Source organism: Haliaeetus albicilla, chromosome 14 (assembly GCF_947461875.1).
Source record: "Haliaeetus albicilla chromosome 14, bHalAlb1.1, whole genome shotgun sequence".
Taxonomy (NCBI): Eukaryota; Metazoa; Chordata; class Aves; order Accipitriformes; family Accipitridae; genus Haliaeetus; species Haliaeetus albicilla.
In genome coordinates this window covers 33818532-33835016 of record NC_091496.1, presented here as the reverse complement: position 1 = coordinate 33835016, position 16485 = coordinate 33818532, and the positions used below count along the sequence as shown (strand labels likewise).

The 16485-nt window shown below is 41.4% G+C and overlaps 2 long non-coding RNA genes across 2 annotated transcripts; both read left to right on the top strand.

The window, feature by feature from the left end:
- Positions 1–1237: 1237 nt before the first annotated feature.
- LOC104319362 (uncharacterized) lies at positions 1238–2664 on the top strand. Its single transcript, XR_011327812.1, has 3 exons — positions 1238–1566; positions 2016–2079; positions 2169–2664. It is a non-coding gene; the product is annotated as an uncharacterized lncRNA (long non-coding RNA).
- Positions 2665–3168: 504 nt separating this feature from the next.
- On the top strand, positions 3169–14831 carry LOC138689001 (uncharacterized). Its single transcript, XR_011327813.1, has 5 exons — positions 3169–3588; positions 4056–4202; positions 4356–9308; positions 11981–12026; positions 12781–14831. It is a non-coding gene; the product is annotated as an uncharacterized lncRNA (long non-coding RNA).
- Positions 14832–16485: the final 1654 nt, after the last annotated feature.

Genomic DNA, 16485 nt, shown 5'->3' with positions numbered 1-16485 from the left:
AAATTAATGAAGGGGGAAGGTCTTGGCCCTCACCCTGGATGGGCAGTAGCCCCCAGGGGCACTGCAGGCCCCTTTCCCCGCTGCCTGGGGCATGTACGGTGTTGGCGAGCGCTTGTCTCCTGACGTGTTTTCCACACGGGAGCCCAGGAGAAGACCTGCACGCTGACCACGGCGAGGTCCGGTGCCGCTTGGGGTAAACGGGAGCGAGGAAGGGCCCGTGCGGTGGTCGGCACCTTCCGTCGAACCTCTGCTCCTCGGGCAGAGCAAGCGGTGACCCAGGTGGGCATTCGTCCTTCCCTGGCAAGCAAGCAGAGCCGCAGGTGAGCGCTTGCTCCAGTTTAAGAGACTCTGGAGGAACATTTGCCCCTCGCAACCAATACATTGAAATCCAAGGCCAGATCGGGCCTTTAGTTTTTTTTTTTTAAGCAGAACTCCTCATTAAAGTCAGTAAGGAGCTGTGTTTTAAAATCAATGGCACATTATGGCCCCAAGTGAGCACTTAAAGAGGCAAAACTATAATTCCTTTCTACTCTATGTACTAACTTACTTCAGAAAATAAAACATTTTTTTTTTTTTACAAAGAAGATTTTTTTTCCTTTTGAGTGCTGTTTCAGCTCGAATATAGCCATAGAGACAGAGATACAGTAAGATGCTTGGTAAGATTTGCCCTGGGCTCGCACTTCTTGGCGGGGGGGGGGGGAGAAATCCCTCGGTTTCAAATTAATACTCTCTATGGAAAGTCGCCCTCTCTGTGTGGATGGAGTGGCGGTGTGTGGATTTCAGTGTAAGGAATGCATAGCGTCTTACTCGCTGTAGCATTAAGAGTCCCCCCCCTCCCCCTAAAATTAGACCTGCAGCAGATCCTGGTCTGCAGCTCGTGTCTGTGACACTCCTGAGTTTCTGCTATTTCAGCAACAGTATGCCCAAGACTCCCACAGCCCGGATAATACGAATGAGGGAGGTTTAAAACCGGCGATGGAGGGGCTAGATCGCTCTTTCAGACACACAGAGCTAAGCCTTCCTTTCGCAGGAGGGCGGTGGTTTTTAATCATGCCTTAAAATTCCTTAAAAGCAGGGGGTCTCCCCTCCGCGAGGGGCGGTCGGCAGAGGTGAGTCACATTCCTCGCCCGGGCGCCGTGTGGAAGGGCGAGCGGGAGGCAGAGGGGAGGATAGGCAAATTGCGTAGCAGGGCTAGGTGGGTTTCCATGCTAAGCACAGCAATTGCGCACGGTCCCTTACGTAACTGTCAGCTGGGGATTCCCTAGAGGGGGTCACTTTATTCAACCATTACACAGACCCCGGCCGCCGCTCCGGCGCGCCTGGGGCCGCCGTTGCCGCCGCTACTGAGGCTGCGGCTATAGCTAGCGCGGCGGCTCCTCACAAAATGGCGGCGCCCATGGAAGCGGCAGCCCCATTTTGTGCCCGGCAGAGCCTGTCAACAAAACGCCGACTTGGCCAAGGCTGAGGAACAGAAGGCGGCGGCTCGTTCGCGTTACAGAGAGCGGAGGGAGGAGAGCGAAGGATTTCACCGCCCTCCCGCCGCCGAGAGGAGACTTTCTATCAAGTGTGCGCGTTGGGGGAGGGAGAAGAGGGAGGTGAAGGGGGACGCGAGCAGCGAGCGAGTCAGAGGCTGCGTTATCCCAGCGCGGAGCTGCCGGAGCTGCGGCGGGGCGGGGGAGGGAGGGAGGGGAAGGCGAAAGCAGGCGGCCTTGGCGCTGCCCGCGCCGGCTCCGCCGCTCGCCGGGGCCCAGATCCGAGGGCTCCGGAGGCGGGGGGGGCTGGGGGAGAGGCCGCCGGCGGCGGCGCAGGGCCGGGCGGCAGGGCGGGCGGCGGGAGGCCGGGGCTGGCCGGGCGAGAGGTGCCGCTCCCCGCTCTCGGCCTGCCGCGCAGCCCGGGCGGAGGGGACCGTGCCTGTCGGGTTCCGGGGAACCTGTAATGAATGACAGGACGACCTAGCTCCTTACGTAGCTAACTAGGTCACCGCCAGCACTTAATTACTGTTTGTTTCATTTTAGTGCGTGCCTTATGAATAAACCGGCTATTAGGCTGATGCTTCAAGTAACACTATCCAGCACCAAGGTACAAAATGTCTGTATTGGACTCTGATCTTGTGATGCCAGCTTGAGAGTAATTGCTGTTTTACATTAACGATGTCTTGGTTCTTACAGCCTGGTTCTTCACCTTACAGCTGAAATAGTTGGAGATCCCCCAGGAGAAGGTCGTGAAGCTGGTACTAGTGTTACACCACCGGTTTTGTTGGGTTTATACTGACGGGGGCTCCCCTCTGTTTTTGAGGTAGAGAAGGGGCTTGTGAGTTAAGACTCTTTTTTTTTTTTTTTTCCTGATTTATCTGTCTTAATACGCATGCATTTTAATGGTGTTAAATAAAGGTGATGACCTGTTTCTGGTGGAAGTGATAATTTTTAAATATACCAAAATTACGTTGATACTTAAGAATGCCAAAAGAATCTCTTGTTGCATATTAAAGAGTCCAAAGATTAAATGCAGGGGAAAAGGGAAAAAAGTCTTGCTATTTAGGAAAAAAAAAAATCCTTTTACTGATCTCTGTAATAGTACCTGTCAATGCAATTTGCATTTATTTAAATTGTAAAATAAAACCTGTGCTGTTATAAACTGCTTATAAAAGTTACTATATACAATTAATTTTGGTGTGTAAATGTTATGTGTGGAATGAGCATTCTTGCAGACAGACAGTGCAGATCCAGTAACTGAATTGTCACTATTCAGTAGTGGTTGGGTGGTTTTGTTATGTTTTTTTGTGTGTGTGTGTTGGCTGCTTTTTTTTTTTTTGTGTTAAGTATCACTGTGCTAAGTGAATCTTGTGTTGTAACAGCTGTATCTTGTGTTGCAGTTTCAAACTTTTTTCTTGAATCTTTAATATGAAATTTGGGGCTTATTACCGATGTGCCAAACTGCTGCTATCCACGAGCAGGCCACAATTGCTCTTGTCAGTGTGCCACTAACTCAGCATTTGCTTTCTGGTGGGTGAAATACTCTTGCTCATTTCCATTTTCATTTTTGCTTGTGCTGCTCTTGACTTGTGGCAACATTATGTTTTGATCAGAGTAACTAACTAGTATCACTAGCTGTATGCTACTTACATTAAACTGTAAATCCTTAGAAACTCAAGTTAGTGTGTTTTGTTTGTGTGTATGTGTTTTTAGAAAATGCAGCCTATTAGATGGGCTAGAGAAGACAGCCAAATCACTCTTAAGACTGCAGACAGTAGCGTATAATATACGTGCAATCTGAAAATAAACACAAGAATTACGGGATGAGCAGCATCTGGTAGAGGAGAAAGGGTCAGAAAGCCAGAGGTAGATTTTAGTGACATTCATCTCAACCGTTTTTAATAAAAAAATATTAAAGTGTTGGAATTAACTGCATATGTTAGGCTAAAGACTTCAGTGTTTGCGTAGCTTGCTGTGACAAATGTAAGCTTCAACAAGGGGCATTTACTTAGCAAGGTATTAGTCCTACCCCTTCTTCCTGAATAATTTTTTAAAATTCTTTATTACATTTCAGTGTGCTAGCTTCTTTTAAAGATGCTGCTACGTTGTATAGATGGTAAGTGGCTAGTCTTCAGTGGTGCAGTATTAAATCATAAATTAAAGGTCTTATGCATGAAAGGAAATGCTAAACAGTACAGCAAAGGTGGGAAAGCACATGTACAGTATTACAGGCTACTTCTGCACACTTGTACAGAATTTCCACTACCGTTAGTAGAACTCAACTACCCCAGCAGGCTTGGTTTAGATAATCTTTAAAAAAGAAAAAAAAGCTTTTACATTGAAAAGAACCAACTTCTTGTTTATTTAAATGACTTATGACACTTCCCTCCTAAATCTCCTAAAGTGTCGTGTGCCTTCCTCATTTCAACTTTATTTTTATGTATTGCTACTTAGGAAATAAAACAGAAGGAAAAATGAGCTACATAAATGCTGTTGTACATACTCAAGTAAATTGGTTAAACACTTTAAAAAATGTTACCTGTAATTATTGTAATTTTCTAATACTTGCTGTTCTTCACAAAGGTCCACCTTTTTGAATCAATTTTATGATCATCTAAACTCTAAATTAAAAGCACTTCAAAGTTGAGGGTTTCTCAGTTGTGCAATGAAGTATGAAACATGAAGCAGGAAAACCCTAAATGCAACTGAAGAAGAAGTAAAAATAAATATGTAAGTGCACTCCCACTTGATTTCAAAACTGCAGTGCTTTTGAAATCTTAATTCTTGTGTAGGTCCTGACTTATGTGTTCTGAACACTTGGGGTTAGCAGCACTTGAACAGTAAGTTTAGAGAGACTATCAAATTCATATATTTTTCTTACAGGTGAAAAATATTTGCTGCGTTTCTTAAGTTATCATACCTGTAAGGCAGATGCAGGCCTTAATGGCAGAAAATGTTTTGAGGTTCTAACAAGCATTGGTCTGCAGCACAGAAGTCACAGACCCATGCAAGTTTTTTAAAAAGAAAAAAACCCCACCGAATTTGCCCTTAGTAAATTACCTGATTCAAGCATTACTTTGTGATTATCTCTGTGTTTGTGTGATCTAGTGGATGGCACACTTCCCCTGCCACTATAGCTGTACATGTTCCCTGAAATAGCACTAGTGTGATTCATGTTTCTGGTTGGATGTGTGAAAGTTTGATTGAGATGCAAAACTGAGAGAATTCTTCTGAATGTTAAAAAGGAACCATGCTCAGAAATACAGAAATCATCAGGTTAAATTTGGTTCAAACTTTAAGGGTTTTTGTAGAGTAAGAATGATGGTATCACACACAGGTGGGGAAGGTCTAGTTAACTTAAATCAAAACCAAACCTAGTAACTTCATAGTGTTTGTTAGAAGTCTAAGTGGCAAAATGCTACTAGTAGAGTTCTCAGTATTGCAGATTTGCCAGCAATATTTGCTTGTCACGTAGCACTGTCTCATCTTTATATTTTTATCAATTCGAATGGCAGTCAACAGTAGCTAAAAATACATAGAAATTTCTCTTGAGTAAGCGGTTGCCTTAGTTAACTTTTATATAGGCGTAAATGAAAAGGGAAGTAGTTTGTACAACTGTGAATGTGTGGACAGACAATACATGTGACAATTTGTGCATTTCAATATAATACATGCTGCAAAAACTTTTCTGAAAACTTAAGTAGTAAATGAAGGAAATACTGATTAAATAACATCTAAACTAACTAATGTGTTGAAATTGCCCAAGCAAATCAAGTACTTAAAAGCAGTGAAAACACAAATACCCACAGATCCACTTTTGAAAGGAGAAAATCTGTTGTTGTTTAATTATGATTCTCAGTCTATCTGTTGGTGATCTACTTAATACGCAGGTCTTACAGACTGCTGATAGATGAGCAGCATTGCATTGAATGCTGTTGTGTTGCCCAGATAAGAGGAAGTATGTCTATTTTCAGAGTAACTGAAAGGAAAAAAAATCTCAAACTTAACTGTGTTGGTCAAATGCTGATGGGACACCTAATGTGAAAATTGCACTTAAACCATCGGACTTAAACTGTTTAACTACAGTAGTGCCTAACATAACTGAAAAAAGCTAGTGAGAAACAGTTTTTGAGGTTGTTTACATATAAAGGGCTATCAAATGTAGTCAAGTATCAGTTCCTGTTGCTTGTAGTAACATGATAGCTTTTGAAGCTCTTGGGGGAATCCATGACTCTCCTAATCTCCAGATATTATAAAAATGTTTATGAGGCTGAGCTGCTACTATTTCTGAATTTTGAACCTTAACATGAGATCTGTCTTACCCAGAGTCTTGTTGCAAATGGAGAATAACCGAAGTTAGGAAAAAGAAGAAATAGAATGTATATATATGTTCCTGTATCTTCCATCAGTTCTTGATCTTGGGCCTTCCAGAGCTACAGGGAACACTGTGTTTAAGAGCAGCTGATGCACAGAGCTGGGGCAGTGTGGTTCTGAGCCAAGATGTACCTAATACTGTTTAGAGAAGAGTGAGCATAGCCCCCTAACCCCTTACCAAGAGGCAAAAGTACAGTCTCTCGATATTTGGGGTAGCAGTTTTAAAACGCGTTACGCAAACTAGTCTACTTAGCCTTGTCCTTATCTAGCTTGTGTGCAGAGTGGGGAAACTGCAGGCCAGGGAAAGGTCTCTTCCCTCTATGAGACTCCCTTGCATGTGTTGGAGAACAGTACAGAAGCTGGAAGAATTCTTGCAGTCCTGCTGCAGAAGGAAAAAGGGAGATTAAAGAAAATGCAGGCTCAAGCAAGGGAGTGAGGAAAACCTGGTGATTTTGGGTGGGCCAACCCTTGCTCTAGGGGGCTTGCAGCAGTGTCACAGGTGACTTCTGCTAAAGATACGTATCTCCTCAGATGCAATTGCTGTACAGTTTTGTTTCCATCTTTTGCTGATTCAGGAATATTTAGTACTGCAGCTATTCACACTTGATTTGTAATCTTAAGACTTGCTTTCTTGTTGTAAATATTTTATTTCAGTTTCTTGATCACAAACTTCCAGTGACTTAAGTCACATGCTGCACTGGGTGCTGCTTGTAGTTAGTTCCCCAGCATAAATAGCAGTGCCCTGAGCTTACAGTACGGTCTCTCGGAATGAAACTTCTTCCTGTCTCATTTCATCCTTCATCAAGTTACTCTAGTGTTGGTTTACAAAGTCAAAATAGATTATTTTTTCTTTAATGCTACAAGTTTAGCTCCATTTATAAGGCAATAAAAGTAAAGCAAGCTGGTCTGTGAATGAAACCCTTAGAATATTGTGTTTGATCTGTTAACCTCTATTTTAATAAGTCTGGGCTCATTCTTCACTTTGCTTTAGGAAAATGAAATAATGTCATAGTTTTTCCTTCAAGAGGTTGCCAAGCTATTACATAGCCCCCATGGTGTTCCTTTGGAATTAGTTGTGCTTAGCACTTAGGAAAATGGAGTTGTGTGTCCTTAATCCAGGTGTTTGTGTCATGTTTGCAGTACTGTACAGAAATGATAGTACCTATTTGCTAGTGCAAGTTTCCCCATGTTGTTTAAGAATTGTGCTAAAGAATCCTCTCCTTTTGCCAAAATATGCTAATTTAGCTTTCAAAGATGTTTTTAAATGATCTTTCTTTAAAGTTTGGGTAACTAGCTGCGGCCAAGTTCATACCAGGATCAATTTACTTGTCTATGTATTTTCTTCTATAAATATTTGCTTTATTGTTTTATTTCATCTGCCAAAGAGTTCTTGACTTTAAACGAAAGTCTAATAGTTTCTGTCTGCAACTGAACATTAAAATTATGTATAATTACATACAAATATTACCATACAAACATATAAAAATTAGGGTTGAAAAATTCAGTGCTCATTGAGTTTTCCATCTGCGTGACACCATGCATGTGTATTATGATAGTCTTTAATTATATGATCACTTTTTTTTAATGCATGATCCTTACATTTGAGATTGATACTGCTCACTGAATTAAAAAAAAACCCAGAGGTTATGCCTCTGTATCTGCATGATATTTAAATGTTTATCTGAATACAGATTTTTTTTTTTTCCCCCTTCCATTTTCTTACAGGCTTTTCTAGAGTTATGATTACAAATGAGTTCCCAAAATTCCAAGCTAGTAGCATTATCATCGCTGTAATGCTGGGAAAGCTAAGTCACAGAGGAATTCAATACAAGAATGGCTGCTAATTTGGGGTGTTCTTCATTTAATCAAAGCACAGTTTCAATGGATATAATTTACAGGTTATTTGAGAGTAGAGGCAGCTCAGCAGTAGGAGTGCTAGCCATAACTTTAGAGCCACGTTAAATTCAGCCATAGGCTTTTTCATGAACTTGAGCGTACATGCTGTGGTCCTGTCTGCATTATTAGAGCTTTCCTAGTGCAAGATTATTGTGATGCTCTGTTCTTGCAAACATTTGTAGTGCTGAGAAGCTGCAGTGAAGAAGGCTGTACACGTATGGTAGATACCGCTTGGTATTTCTGCATTTATTTTCCAGAGGGTCGAATTCTCAGAAAATGCAAAGCGCTTCCTTAGAGGCCACCAATGCCCTGTGAGAAACTCGCTGCTGCGTGTAAATCCCCGATAAAGACAGAAATAGAAATGGGGTGCACCCAACAGGATGCATTTGCTGTAGCCTCCCAACATCACCCATCCCTCCCCTCTCCCCGAGGCTTGCTGCTGGCTCTTTGCACTGGCCTGGGTGCCAGAAGAGGGAGCACGGAGTCCAGCGGAGCCCCAGCCTTAACTGCAGTCCCCACTGCTGCCTCAGGTAGGAGTAACTCTGCTAGGACCAACCTGCAGCATTGCGGAGGCCATGGAATTTTCAGAAAACCCAGCTCCTAGCTCTTAATGCCTTTTTTTTTTTTTTTTTGGTAATTATTTTTTTGCTGTGCGTGTGCAGCTTGAGATTCAAAAGCTGATTGCTTCATCATGATGTTCAATAGGAAAACTGCCCAAAAGGCATATCCCTGATTCAAAGTCTACTCTCCCACTAAATTTCAAATTCTCTCTTCAAAGTAAAGGCCTTTTCAAGTACATTAAGAGGGCTTTTTCTATACTTGAGTAAAAATGGGAGGTTTTTTCTTCCCCAGGTTCATAGTTACATTCTTGTTGAAAATTTCTTTTGCAAACATCAGCTGGAGGCAGACACCTGGCCTGGAAAACTTAATCCCAAGTAGTTCTAAGTTTGGAAAAAAAAGCACATCTTCAGTTGTTTCTTCTTAGAAGGTGTCTTGGAACCTGAAGTCCTGTTGAAATTCAGTCCTGAAAACATATCCTAGTAGCTATTTGGCTCTATTTGCATTTACAGTCACTATATGCAATGTGATTGCAAAATATCTGTACACTGGGCTCAAATACAGGAAGTCAGCTATCTTCTAATATGCTTAGCTCATTCTAATATAATGCTAATTACTCAGAACAACACTGCCCAATACAGAGTCAGTATATCAAGGGAAGGTAGCAAATCCTGTACTTGTAATCCAAGTAGTAAAATATATTCCTTAGAGTGGTGATTTTGGTGCTGGCTTCCTCAAATGAGCTTGGGGCTCTGAGTAGCTGAAGCAGTTGTGTTGCGTTAGGTATATTAACTGAGCCTTCAGTAGTATCTGAACTGTATCCTTTTGCTAGGCAGAGCTGTGATCACCACATTCAGTCCTAACTGTTGTTAGAGGATCACGGTCCAAGACTGGGAGAGTTTCATCAACCAGCTGGATGTCCTGGGAGAATTCCCAAAGGATTATTTAGTTTGCTAATCTCTGCTCAGGGGGTTCTGGTGGCTTCCCTGCTAACAAAGGCTTAGCCTAGTAAGTACTGCCTGCTATTTATCTTTTTTTTTTCTCTTATTTGTTTAATTTTTAAGAAGGGACTGTCTAATGAATAGTGAGCTAGTGAGCATAATGTTAAGAGCTTTTTTATCCTCATTGTGGTACTACTGGTTTCAGTTAGGTGTGAGAATGATAGAAGAGCTTTACACAGCTGTTTGCTTTATTTGTCCTTACTCTGTCCCCATCCCATTCTCACACAAAATGTTTGGGACATGTCTTGTAGCAATATAATTAGAACACAGAGAGCTACTCCATGGTCACATGCCTCTTATTTGAGGTAGGGGGGAAAACACAAAAAAACCCTCCAAAACAAAACAAACCCAATGGTTGAGGGAGAGGGAAGGCTGTCCAGTTGCTTTTATATGATCTTCATAAGCACGGTTACTGTACAATTGAGAGTTTTATGGCTTGAAGTTAATAATACTGTTCTATAAAAAACCAAAATTCTTCATTAAATACTCCACTAGGTATTTGGATGTTATACTGAACATTTGCTATAGTGAAGGGTCACCAAAAGTCTGCTTTTTGGTGCTCTTCTGGTTCCAGGGAAGATGCAGAAAGGAAAAGTTGGGTTTTGTTTGTTCTTGCTGGTTTCAGTGGCAAGTTGCAGTTCCTAGGTATAGAAGTCAGTGAAGCTGACGTCTTCTGTGTGCCTGCAAGTGGTTCAGTGCCAGCTGGAGAGAAACAGGCACTTTTTGAACAAATCATTGAAGCAGCTTCAGTATTCTTTAACACCTTTTCATAGAAATGGAAGGGATGTGATGTTTGCAAATTTTTGAAGGAAAAATGGGCAGGATTTTAGATGGCCTTTTAGGTAGTCCGACAGATCTTCCCCTGCCTTGCTAGATGACAAAACTCCACCACAAATGATATGCTGTGCAGTCACTGGCCTTCTACAAAGCTGTTGTGCACGCTTCAAGACCACAGTTCTCTGGGTGTCTTGGAAATGGGTTGTCCTGCCTGATGAAGGAGTTTCTCTTAAGTTTCCCCTTTGTCCAGCGCCACAGCAGAGTACCTGCTCGCTGGATGTTGGGAACAAATTTAAAAATTAGCAAAAGCAAAGCCACTGATGGCCAGACATATTTTGGGTTAATTTGTTACTGCCTTGGTAAAGCTTGCTGATCTTAAATAGGGAGTAGCAATAAATACTAAACCCCACAGCTTTGTAAATGCGAATGAAGTTATGGGAAGTTTAACATTTGGAAAGGAAGTAGTAGTAAATAGGAGGAGCCTGGCTGTGGCAGGAGGAGACACCGCTGCAGGCCAGCTATCTAGGGTGGCACATTTTGAGTGTAAACTATCAAATGCAGCACTGTACCAGCCTCACCGAGTGTGCCGTTCTTTGTGCTGGTGTCCTCCACGTATCAGGCAGAGAACAGGAGCTCTGCAAGTCACAGCTCCTGTAGCTTCTTCCAGGACCTGAGCTCAAATACCTAAAAGGGGTTTGCATCTACGTGTAAGTCTGTTGGAACTGGAGTCCAGGAGTTGAGCGGCGTTCCGCAGAAAATGTTGGATCATCTCTCAAAACCAGAGTCCTAGTATTCTGTATAATGTCTTATGGATGATAAAAGTAGTCAGGACTTAAGTACTGATAAATAGTTCTCTTTATCATGCTTCGCTCATGTCAAAATTAATTGGGCAAAGCTTCTGCCAATTCACTACTCAAAGACAGTAAGTAAAGATACTTGCAAAGAAACTCACCAGTTGAGTTCATATTCTGCAGCAGTGTTGCCAATTAATTTTTAGTAAGGGTTTGCTATTTTAAAATGCTTCATATGTATCTTGATCTCTAAAAAATGACTTTTCAGCATTTTTGTAGAGGTGGAAGAAAGAAGTAGATTGTTAATATGAAAATACAATCTTTTGTCTGAATATAAGATACAAGTTACTGTTTGGATGTATATACATTTGTAGTGTTTGATCCCAGAATTTAGCTGTCCTAAGCAGTCTTCCTCATACTCCGTGATGCACCACTTAGACAAGAAATAAGGGTGTGTGGAGAGGAGATGGGAGAATTGCAAGCAGCTGATACTTGCCTCCTTCCTTTGCACATCAGTCACTTCTTAAAGTACACTGCGATTTCAGGACAACTTAGTGGTTTGCACATTGTTATATTGTTTTAAAAACATTTTATACTTTGCAGTGGTTATTTAACTTACAGACATGAACAATAAAGTTTTGTTGTTTGAACTCCTGCCTGCCTAATTGTAATGAAAGGAGAAGTACGAGCTATGCAAACAGATTTTATTGAAGTATAAAAACAGAGCCAGCAATTTACACAATCTATAGAAGTGACATGTCATTACCACAAACTAGCTACTACAGGAAGTAGCTCTTGAATTGTGTGCCAGATTATGTATTAACTTAAGACTCTGCTTACCCCAACACATAAAATTAATTGAGGACAAAATATTCCATGCAATTTAAGAGCCCCTTAAACCTTTGGGAAAGAAAAATCTAACAGACAACTCCTAGCTCTCTTACTGGACAAGTTTTGATGTAAAAGCTCAAATCTGCTCAAAATATGGAATATAATATAATTTAGGAGGCAGTTGTTTCATGGGATCACCTCTGAGTCATGAACATGTGCATGCACAGTATCTGTATCTCCTCTTGACAAATGTGAGTCTCATGGTGCTGTTTCCTTCTAGAAACAACTGAGATTTGGGGCAAATCCCTGATACTGAAAACCTGCAGGTAAATAATTTACATAATGATATCACTAGTAGCTCATGAATTGGTAGCAGTCTGACTAGCAAGTTTCTGAACGGCAGTAATGGCTTCATCCTGCAGCAGAGTGGCTTTTTACCGTTACGCACTAAATACTCAAACTGATGGCAAACTCAAACTGATGGCAAGTTCTGGAACCACTGCTAGTGGTTAGGCGACAGCAAGTTGTTCCACCATTGGTTTAAGATACCTTAAGCTGGTGCTGCTTCCAAACAGAAGCGTATCATCCACCTTCATCCTCTCCTTCCTTCCTCTTGGCATTAGGATTCACACAGCTATACTGCAACCTAGATAAAGATTAATTCAGCTGAAAATTTACAGGACAAAAAAGTTACCTTTTAAAAGGACTTGTTGCCTAAGAAGATTCATCGCGTAAAGTGCAGTGTCAGTGCAAGACAAGGTGGAAATAAGCATCAGGGAAAGGCAGGGCTGCCTCTTCCTCTATTCCACCTTCAAAGGCTCCGGCATCCACACTGTTCAGATACCAACAGCAGGACAAAGCACTGTCCCTCTTGTTCACACTGATGAGGGAGTCGAAGAAACCTGAAATCAAGGCAGTTAGTTGCTGCTACGAGTTCCTTGCTGCTGTTTAAAAGCAAGATGAAGTGGTGGGTCTTCTGATAAATATTTCCTCTCGTTTGCTTAGCCCAGTTGCCACAGGCATTTTGAAAGGCGTGCACCTGGCTGAATAGTTAATTGTGCTCTTTATTTCTTTTTTCAGGGCAGGTTGGGTACAACTGTCATCTTGTGGTATTTACAAGAAAACAGAAAACTAACTTTCATTTTACATGCAGCATGTCCATGTGTTATGGACACAGACGATACAGAAGTTAGTTAAAAAAAGCATTCGGGCTGATAACGACCCTGTTATATTTTTCTACTGTTGCCTGCTTTCAGCCTGTGTGCCCCAAAACATTGCACTGCATCCAAAGACCTAAAATTTGGAGTCTGCAGGCCTTGGGGATGGAGGGAAGTTGAGCCTAAACATCCATAAAGAGCCATGTTTGCTGGATATTTTCAAGACTGAGATTTGGAAATAAGTTTCTCTCTTTCACTTAGGAAGAATCTAAGATACAACCTTTTGGACCATGGCACATCTACATTTAGATTTTCTAGACCTATATACTTCTTTTCCCCTTTATTCTTCTGTGGACAGATTTTAAGATAAATGCATACATGAAATAAATTGCACATCTAAAGTAGTGGAAACATGGGATATTGCTGGGATGGCTATGGTCCCTGCATCTCTTCATATAGATGAGAGAGACAGAGGACACATACCACGGCCCTGATTTTGGTAAGATTCATGTTTTCAGTCAACATTAAAACTGAACACTGAAGTGCTTAAGCTCTGCCCTGTCTCCTCTTGAATCTCCAAACTGCTGCCATCGTGTAGACCCATTGGTTTTAATTTCTGGTAAATCTAATCCATTTTAGTCTTCTTTCCAGCTTCCACTTCCTCTACCTCCTCTCTGCAACCCTTTGGCACTGGTGATACAGCACATCAGTCTGGAGATTCATGACTCCCCCATAAGTACAGAGGGAAGAGTGAAATTGCAATTAATCCCAAATTATAATGTGATGTTATGAACAGTGAAGTTAAGCAACTGAAAAATAAGTACAGACTTCTAACTGTCGATTTTCAATTGGATACCCTCCTGTTTCCCATGTCAATCACATCAAACCTATGCTATGCTTTAGAAAAACAAGGGGAGAGGTAGCTCTTCTAACAGCTCACAGTGGAAGTTTCACCCCTCCAGTGATGGAAAAGGATTGGGCTGGAGCCCAGAATAATACAGCATCATCAGCCGCACCACCTCCTTTGTCTTACTTCAGCAACTGCTTGGCTTCTGCAGAATAACCCAATGGCTCATCATGTATTACAGTCCCAGTACGGGTATGACCCTTGAATTTCTTGAAAGCCTTGGAAGGCTCCAGAAGGACAAGTCAAATGCCTCTGCACATGAAGTAAGAAGAAATGTCATGCAGTTTAGACCTTGGGACAGGCTGAGAGTAGTCAAGATTAAGTAAATGCGTGTTCTTGAGTATAAAACCTTTTTTCTCACAATAAGACATTATAAGAAATAATCTATATTTATTATGTGAGCTAAAGCAGAAGATATGGAGAGTCAGGAATGGAAATGAAGAAACAAGATAACTTATTTATCCCTCTTTTTAAAAGGAAAAATTTCAGATTTTAGCTACAAAGTCCATACTCTTCCAGCCCAGCTATTGTACTTCTCATGCAACTGAGAAACGCTATATAAAACACTTGGTGTTATGATAGAATTTTCTCTTTCACTGAACTGCAGTTTCCTTCCAAACCAGGTCCTGGTTCAGCGTTTCATGTAAAATCAAGGGAGCCAGGTGCTTCACAATTGCTGTGACTGAACTGGGAGGGCATCACGTTCTTCTGTTAAATGTAGCCATTGATGCCTCACATGCAGTTAACATCCATTAAAGTTTTTAATTTCACTTAAAATGCTGAAAATCCTTTTAATTTACTTATCTTTTCTCCAAATAGCTTCTTGAAGTTTTATCTGTTTATAATGCTAGAAAAAATTCAGAAACAGCTAATTATTAAATGTGGAAACATTGTTATATTAAACATGATTCTTTAACTGACGCCAAACTCTGTTTTTACACATATTGTATTTTCCTATTTCAAGTGAACTTACCTATACTCTAAAAACATGTCTTAACTTTATATTTGTGAAATCTTCAATAACATCATGGGGATTATTCATGTATAAAGTTGTGCATGCATAAGGAGCTTGGCTTAAGAATGCAAACACCTCCTGGTAGAGACTCTATTTGTTATCTGTGGGACTTATGATTCCCAAAAAATGTGACATACTGATGGGGGAATCTAAGTGCTACCACAGTAAAAAAAAAAAAAAATATTTACAGCTAAGGTTAGGGAAAAAATGAAGTTTGAAGGAAATGATAGCACCTAGACTTAAAGCGGTTAACATGGTTTAAGAGAAAAATCAGAATTTTAAATGGCCCATCTCATAAACCTGGCTGTGTTTTTCAGTGGCGGAGAGCCATACACAGCCTGTATTCCAGCTTCTTGCTACAAAGCCCAAATTTGGTATCCTTTAACATTCACAGTACGATACTTGTTGATGAAAAGAACAAAGGGAACACTCTGCACTTGAACAGCAACCGAGCTTCCAAAGGAATGGGATTTCTAGTCTGAAGGAAAAGGAAAATCTGAGCCCTGATGAAAAAAATTACCATCTGGGCTGCACAGTATCCAGCTTGTAGGTAAAGAACTTTGAACATACTGTCCTGCCCCAAATATTCCTGAAGCTTGACTGTGATGCTTGAAAAGGTGTCTAATAGTCAATCGGCAGTAGAATCTGCAATTTTAAGTTAAATGTCTAACCTGCCTCGTGCAGAGGGATGGGATAATTGCCCCGGAATAGGAACTGCAAAACTCAGGAGTGAGTGGGTCCAGGCAGTCTAGTGAAAAAAATCTTGCACAAAAGAGGGTCTTGGAGCTTTTTCAAGCAGAGGTGCTGCTGTCTGCAGGTGCCTATTTTACTTGAGATTTATAGCCTACAATGCTATCCTGATTGGTGTTTTTCCTTTCATTTAAAATATGATGAGGAATCCTCTTCAGGAGGAAGAGTTGTCATCCTCCTGCTTCAAACACATTAGCTGGGAAGTTACAGCCTTCACCGAAGAAAAGCCGGGTTCTATTTTAAGTGATAGCCCACATCTGTATTCACCTTGTAGGATGTACGCAGGACCTATTACTCAAGCTCAGAGACTTTTTTCCCCTTTTGTGTAGGATATGAGGCTGGGAGTGCCTCACACAAGTTTCTCTCAGGGACAGTGCTGAGGTGGAGTGGCCTGCTACAGTGAATTTCAGACAGGGCATGAGTTGTTTTCTGTTTATTAGACACTCAAGATGTGTATGTGCCTCTACAAGTCTTCTCCAAAGACTACATTTCACTCGGCGTGACTTATAAAGGCTGGATCCTATCGTCTCCTGTGCAAACCAGGAGCCTTAACTGCCTTAGAAGTTGATGTATTTCTGATAAACATTCAATCCATCATTATTTTAGAACAAGAAGAGATCAGGAGCTTGAACAGCAGAATTACAGACTCGGAAGGTTATGAAGACATCATTAAATTCAGAAGTCTATGGCCACATTAAATAGGCAGGAGCTGTGAACTGGCAAAGCCTTCATTACTGAATCAATATGAGGCCATTCTCCTAAGAAGTCCTCCCTCAAGGAAACAGCTCTAGCCCTCACTATATCAAGACTTCTTGGGCACATGAGATTAGCCAGGAAGCTCGTTGGCAAGTGAAATATAGCAACAGGGAGTCATCTCCAGCACTGTTTCACCTGGTGAAAGCCTACGTGAAGTGACTGCAAGCATGCTACCTTTCTCATCTTGGGCACGGATGGGT